We start from the raw sequence: 7,685 nt of genomic DNA, 5'->3' as shown, positions 1-7,685 counted from the left end.
CTTCACTCTTCATGCAGGTCCCATATTCTTAGCGGCATATCCCCTGGCAAGCTGTCAGCATGCTCTCACTTCTCATCTCTGGCTCCTGGTTTACTGTCTGTTTTTGACAATCTGGCTTCCATCACAGGTGGCCTCAGAGGGGCCCATCCATCACAACTGTACCGAGAACCTTGCAGTGCTCTGTTTCACTGGGTGGGTTAGTTTCTGTCCGACGGGCTGAGTTCATCTTTTTTTTTTTTGTAGTTTTTCTTCTGCCCCAGGGAAGCACCCCCTCTATCCTCTAACCTTAAGTCACCCTGGGTTGTTGACATCCCTAATGGAGCCCAGGTACCTTGTATTTATGAAAGTCGATTTGCATGAGTGGGTGGCTCAGTGGGAATGCCAGACCCTCTGAGATTCCTGGGAAGTTCTTTTTAGTTTGACAGATTCTTCCCAAAGAAGCAATCAACCTCCCCACTCCAACACATTGATGGTTGAGAGTAGATCCGAAGAATTTTGAAATTTATCATCCCTTCCTATAGAGCCTGCAGAGATGAAAACATCTCGGGGAGTTTTTGCAGCTCCTCCTGGTTTATGAAATTATATCATTTATTTTTTTTTCCTGGCACAATGAAGGCTAGAGACACAAGTCTGGATTGAAGAATAGGGCACTGAAAATGAGCATAGGGCCCCAGCTCTACAACTTATTCAGCTGGTGATTCACACAAATCTCATTCCTCCTCTGGACTTGGCTTCTACTTGAAGCTGCATTGTACGGATTAATCTGAGGGTATACTGAACTTGGCACCTGGCATTTAGAAGGTGCTCAATATCAAGTTTCAGTTGGTCGAATAGGTAGTCAGAGAATTGCAGATGATGATTTCCACATAGGGCATTTAAGTTTCATTTGTCAGTGAATTTTTTCTTTCATTTGGAGAAAATATTCAAATGTGTCAATATCAAAAATAATTTTAAAACCTTATTTTCCCTAGGATCTCTTGGATTCTGGACCATCGGGACTCTTTTCCAACATGGAGCAAAACAGCTCTTCAAATGGGCCTATGCTAGGGAATCATATTCGAAATCGCACTAAGTTCACCAAAGAGCAGCTGACAATCCTCATCAACACCTTTAACCAAATGCCTTACCCACATTATGCTACCAGACAAAGACTTGCTTTGGAAATCAACGTTGAAGAGTCAAGAATCCAGGTTTGGTTTCAGAATCGCAGAGCTAGATCCTTCTTCCAGGAGAGACGAGAACTTAAGGAGGCCCTGCAATCCAGCCAAGGCCCTGGGCAAGATCACCTTCCAAAAGGGACTCCCAGTGAACAGATCCGACGGCCCCGTACCACCTACAGCCCCTCTCAGCTGTGCACCCTCTTCAAGGCCTTCAAGAAAAACCCCTACCCTGGGATCCATTGCAGAGAACAGCTTGCTAAGAAAATTGGAGTTCCTGAGTCGAGAGTCCAAACTTGGTTTCAAAACAGAAGATCTAGGTTACATGTGAAGATCAAAAAAGAACCTGATGAATCCTTCCAACAAGGCCAGGGACAAGATCGGGGACAGAGTTCAAGGTATGGAAAGCTCAGAAAATGGCAAACTTGAGCTCTCATCATTCTGTCACTTCTCAGAAGCCCCAACTCTGACCACTGCTGCTGCATTGGGAACCCAGCCTTTGGGGAACCTTCTGGATCCAAACTACAGTGGTAACATTAATGGTAACCAGCTTCCTTCACAAACTGAAGAGTGCTTCCACATTCCTGGCTCTACACAACAGACACATTGCTAGTATGCTGCCTCCTCTGCCCTCTCTCCACCTCTGTTAACCATCTCTGAGGAGTTTTAAAAGGTGTTTAAGAGAAGACAGGAGCAAGATGTTTCCCTGTGAGCAAGGAAGGCAGGAAGCTTGCACTGGGAGAAATCTTTATGGTCTCATTCAGGCCAGAGGCAGAAGTCAACTCTGAACTCAGTTTGGCCCAGATGTCCTGCCACCAGCATCAGTGGCTCACTGAGAGGTGACCAGTCATCAGTTAGGTGCCTGGAGATGCATTGGAAATGACTGTGGGGGCAGATCTGGAACATTTTCAACAGAAGTCCAATGGCACCAGCTTTGCCAGCAGCTTGAGCTAGAACATGGTGGACATAGACAAATCTAGAGTATTTGACATGGCTGCAGCCTTCCTAGGGAGAGTCCCGTGCTGCAGGGACTTCAAGCCAAGCCTTCTGCAGATGAGAAAAGATGATAATCTAAGGGCTGGGGTCACAGCTCAGTTGGTAGAGTGCTTCCATCTCATGCATAAGGCCCTGCGTTTGATCCCCAGCACCACACATGGAAAAAAAAAAAAAATCAGAACTTTAGGAGGTAGACAGGCACCAAAGGCCCCGCACAGCCCTACTGAAGCAGCCTGGCATCAGAGTTCCGTCGACCTTGAGATGAAGAAAATAAACTTAGTAATAACCTTTTTTTTTTCAGTCATCAGAGAAACAACAATTGATTCAGGAAAAGTCACCAATTGATGTTAAAACCATAAAATGAAAAATTGAAGGAAAAAATATGTATAACTTCTGGAAGAATTTCCTCCCTCAGACTTCTTTTTTTTGGAAAGTTGATAAATAAAAAATGAATATATTTATAGGAAAAAAAAATTTCCCCAGCAGAGTTGACATTGTTGTCTTGGTGGCTGACACCCCAGCCCTGCTTCTGCCTAGGATGATTTATGGAGGGAAGTTGTGGTGACCTTCCTTCCTTTGCCAGCAGCTGATTTTTGGAGCGAGCATTCTTGGTTATTGAGGGAGTGACCCAAGCCTGGCCATGAAGACATAAGTGGAAACGTATCTTGGGATTTTTTTTTTTTTTTTATCTTGGGATTTTTAGAACGACTGCCCAACTTCTCAGAAAGAAGCAATAGGTATCGGCATCTGCTCTGTCATTACTGGGATAGAACGGAACTGCTCCACACAATTATGCCATAAAGGGACCAGCCTGAGGGGCAATCCTAAGAACCCAGGACAGAGGGATGGGTACAACTGTTCCCTTGACCAGGCTGTCAAGTCACACCATTACCAATCCAGGATAGAGCTGTTTTAAGACTTCCTGTTGAAGTCTTCTTTAATCCCTCTGAGCCCACTTTTCCCATTATTTGTAGCCCAAAGTATGTACTTGATGCCATCATTACCCACACTTAATCTGCCTACCCTGCACCAAATTGCACATTGTGTTAATGACTATGGCTTGAGATCAAGTCTTGGTAGCTGGTGGTTTGCTCCATGTAAATTTAAGATTTACCTTCTCTGTGTCCCTCCCACTCAAAAAAGAAAAAAAAAAGTCACAAGTACAACATTAACCTGGTCAGAATAATTTGGAGGCAAACTATTTTTTTTGTAATAATAAAATACTATGATCATATGTTAAATCTCTTTGGTTAGTCTTTGATGTTTTATAAAGCTTTAAATTTTATTAGCAAGTTTTATACCTTTTTCACAAATACTCTGTGATTTGCTATTATAAATGGGATTCTTCAATATTATTCCTCTTTTAATGTGAGTTGATTCAATGTCCCTTATAGAATTGTATTCACTCTTTCAGGATCCAGTCTAAGGTCAAGTACTAAATTTAGCTATCCTGTCTCCTTAGCCAACTCTTATCAACATTTTTACAGTCTGTCTTTGTCTTTAATAATATTGGCATTATTTTATTGCTAACTTATTCTCCTTTAGTTTTTTCTTAAACCTTTTATTTAAAAATTTTGGATTTACAGAGCAGATGCAAAGATAGTGCAGAGAATTCATGTATCTTTTATCCATTTTTCTGTAATGTCAATGTCTTATGTGACTGTGGTACATTTGTCAACACTAAGAAGTTGACATACATTTTATACTTTTAACTAGGCTATAGGTTTTATTCAGATTCACCATTATTCCACTGATATATTTTTTCTGTGTCAAGATCCAATCTTGGGTACCATATTGCATATTGGACTCCCCCACTCCATACACACATCTTTAGGAGGATGCTTCTGTGTTTGGGTATGCCTGAGAGTTCTTTGGGGTTATATGTACTTGTGCTCTCCTAGGTATGACATTGCATAAGTGACGTGTTGTCTCAGTGTCCCACGATGCCCGTCTGTCCTTATTTGGTGATTTGATTTTGGTGCTCTCATTGAGGTGCTGATATAGTTCTTATTTTTTTTTCTGCTTTCCAACTGTTAATAAGTACAAACCATGTAAATATCCTGCTTGTCATCACAATGTCCCATGGAGTCAACCTTTATGGATACTTCTCCCTTGTTCTGATCTTTACTAGAAAGGTTGCCAAATGCTTATTTTCCACATTCAGTACACCTTCCACATTCCCTAGTCAGACTCAGCATTCAATTATCGTTATTCCTCCACATTTAGCTTCTTATCTACTGCTTATGGAAGTGAACTCATGAATCCCTTCATTCTCTCCCAATGGTTTATAATTCATTATTATTCCTGATTATTTGTGCCCCAAACTGGTTCTTGTGTCACCTATTTTGAATGCTTCTTTGATTTCTGCATATTCTGAAATATTCCAGGCTTAACTTCTCCAAAGTGGGCCTAATATCTTGGAATCATGGAACCAGTCATTTCTCCAAGGAGTCCTGGTTTCTTCAGTGGAGACCAAGGTCTGGGTGCTGGTGGACAGGTTTTGAGTCATGATCCTTTTCTGAGAGTGAACTTTGATGTTTTACTCTGTTCTTCTAAGCTAACCATTTCTGCTTCATAAAGAATCAAAATAGTGACAAATCTCAATCCTGACTTTAAGTGTCTCTCTCCTTTGGCTACTAATCTGATTATTAATTTTATAAGTATTAAGAAATTTCTATTTTGATTATTTTTATCATTGATTTTTGTCAACTTTCTCCCATATTGAGATCATTTCTCCCATGTTCCCCTATGAAACAGTTTTTGCATTTGCAGAGACGTATTTGATTAATTGATACAATCACCTTGTTAATATTTCATTCCTTCATGAGGCTTCCTTTCTGCTCCCTGAAAGTGTTTCCCTTGTAAATTGTTCTTCCTGGCCTCTGCTCTGCCCTTTGGGAAATTCTCCTGTTTGAATTTTCCTAATTGGCCTTGCTGATTATGTGCAAAGGATCATAACCTGGGACTGACTTGATTTTCTTTTCTTTATCAATGTCATTTGGGGACCCCAACATGGTTTTAAGTCTTAAAACTTTTTTTTTGTCCAGTCTTTTGACAATACAATGCTCTAAAAAACCCAGGAGTCTCCTTAGTGATTGTGTTTTCCTTAGTTCCCTGTGCTAGCATCCATTCAAGCCTTTTAGAAATGTCCTTCAGAGGGCCATTACCAAGCATTTGTGCAAAAGATGCTTAGAAGACTAGACTCTGGAACTAGACTCACTTTTGCCCATATATATCCCATTTCTGCCCCTCCTGTCTCTGTCATCCTAGAAAAATTCACTATTTATGCTTCAATTTATTCATCTGTACAATGGGGATAATAGTCATAGTGCCTTTCACTTTTATGGCTTATATGGAGAATTTACTGAGAAAATGAATATACAATAAGAGCTGGCGCTGGGTATGTACTTCTGTCATAGTTAGCAATGTTTAAGCTTCCTTGCGGTTGAGGCACTTTTCATTCCTGTTCCTCAACGTGCCTACCAGCCCCTGCTCACACTCTGTTCCTGGCCTGCAGGCCCTTTGTCTATCAAAATTCTACTTATTCCCCGAGGTTACTGACTACTTTTGCTGTTAGACTTTCCCCTCATCTCACAGTCAGATTTCATTTTCTTTCTGTTCTGTTTCATACCAATTATTAGTCCAAACAGCTCCCCACTTATGAATCAGGGAAACACTAGGCTGCACCCCAAGACACTGCAGAGTGGTATCTTTGGCCCTTTGCTCTCATTTCTTTCACTGGAAGGTGATGGGCGACTGGGAGCTGCCATCCTGACATTTTTTGCTGTTAGACTTTCCCCTCATCTCACAGTCAGATTTCATTTTCTTTCTGTTCTGTTCCATACCAATTATTAGTCCAAACAGCTCCCCACTTATGAATCAGGGAAACACTAGGCTACACCCCAAGATCTCTGGATGCCGGAAACCACAGATAGTATTGAACCCTAGGATATCAGTTTTCCTTATATACCTATGAGTATTGAACCCTATGATATCTGTTTTCCCTTATATACCTATGATAAAGGTGAATTTATATATTGGGCACAATAAGAGAATACTAATAAAATAGAAGAATTATAACAACACTGTGTCATGAAAGTTATGCAAATGTGTTTTAATTCTCTTGAAATATCTCACTGTATTCTTGCCTTTCATTTAAAGGGAGCCCTTCAAGCTTCTCTTTGGAACATCTGAATTGTCTGCATCATTTCCCTTGAGATTTGGGCTACAATTAAGTAAAATAAGTGTTTCTTAAACATGAACATTGTGGTTCCCCAACTGTCAATTTGATAACCATATGATACTCAGTGACTATGGGGTGGGCTACATATTCAGCACGGGTATCTTAGGAAAAAATGATGATTCATGTGTAGGATGAGACAGTATGAGATGTCACCATGCTACACCTACACGGAATGTCATGCACTTTAAAACGAGTGGATTTTTGTTTATAGAATTTCCTATTTAATAATTTTGGTCCACCATGAGCTGCATATAACTGAAACCACACAATGAAACCCTGGATTGGAGGGGCCTATTGTATTTCTGCTTGATTTATGAACTCTGCTTCATTACAGTGGGTTATATATTATGTATCTGCGTGTTTTGCCCACAAGAGGGCAGAGCTGTCCTGATTAGGCATGAGTTCTTCCTTCCACACAATTTACAGTAGCAGATTCTCTCCCAGTGCTTACCTTGAATTGAAATTATAAAATAGACTTTATGAAAGAACAGATGTTGCATCTTGTGACTATGTTCTGCTGTTCATTTCAGAAATGTGTCCAAGCTTCTGAACCAAGTGGAGGTTTATTTTCCTCACGGAAGAAGTTACGAGGGGGAGGTAGCATCCTTGTCCAAGGTATCCTAAAGAACATAGGCCCCGTCTCTCTTCCTGTGCTGCATCCTTCCTGAGTGGCTTAAGTGTCAGGGTTGTAAGATGGCAGCTCCAAGTCGCCCATCACCTTCCAGTGAAAGAAATGAGAGCAAAGGGCCAAAGATGCCACTCTGCAGTGTCTGGCGGTTTTTAAGGAGGCTCTCAGGAAGTTCTTTCAGTTACTCATAGGCCAGGGCTAAGTCACATGACTATCTTTAGCTGCAAGAGAGGTGGAGTATTTAATGTGAATACCGTCATGGCAAACAAAATCAGGGTCCTGTTTGGCAGGAAAAAAAATGGGAAATGAATGTTGGGCGTGTAACAAGCAGAACAATATTCCTCCATGTTGTTTTGCCATTGGAAACAGCACACACTGCACCTGGGCCGCTTAAAGAGCACACTAAGATTGTTCATGGAATGGGGGAAGCTTCAGGAAGGTAGGTGTTGGGAGAGTTTGGGGGAACTTCAATAGCAGGAACCTGTGGACTTTAGAGAAATGCCATTTATTAGATTCAGTAATAAAACAGACTCCCAGTCACTTCAGTTCTTGAGATAAAGAATTTCATTGGCTTCGTTTGACTGGATGGGAGGTACAGAGTCAGCTTTTGGACTCTAGCCTGACCCAGGTACTAGAGTTTGTTCCTCCAAAGAAGTAAATT

At 41.1% G+C, this 7,685-nt stretch overlaps 1 pseudogene; it reads left to right on the top strand.

The window, feature by feature from the left end:
* Nucleotides 1-1,001: 1,001 nt before the first annotated feature.
* Nucleotides 1,002-1,770, top strand: LOC101964388 (double homeobox protein A-like; annotated as a pseudogene).
* The last annotated feature ends 5,915 nt before the right edge of the window (nt 1,771-7,685 follow it).

Source organism: Ictidomys tridecemlineatus, chromosome 1, assembly GCF_052094955.1.
Source record: "Ictidomys tridecemlineatus isolate mIctTri1 chromosome 1, mIctTri1.hap1, whole genome shotgun sequence".
Classification (NCBI taxonomy): Eukaryota; Metazoa; Chordata; class Mammalia; order Rodentia; family Sciuridae; genus Ictidomys; species Ictidomys tridecemlineatus.
Note: the sequence above shows the minus strand (reverse complement) of the source record. Positions and strands in the feature narration are given on the sequence as shown.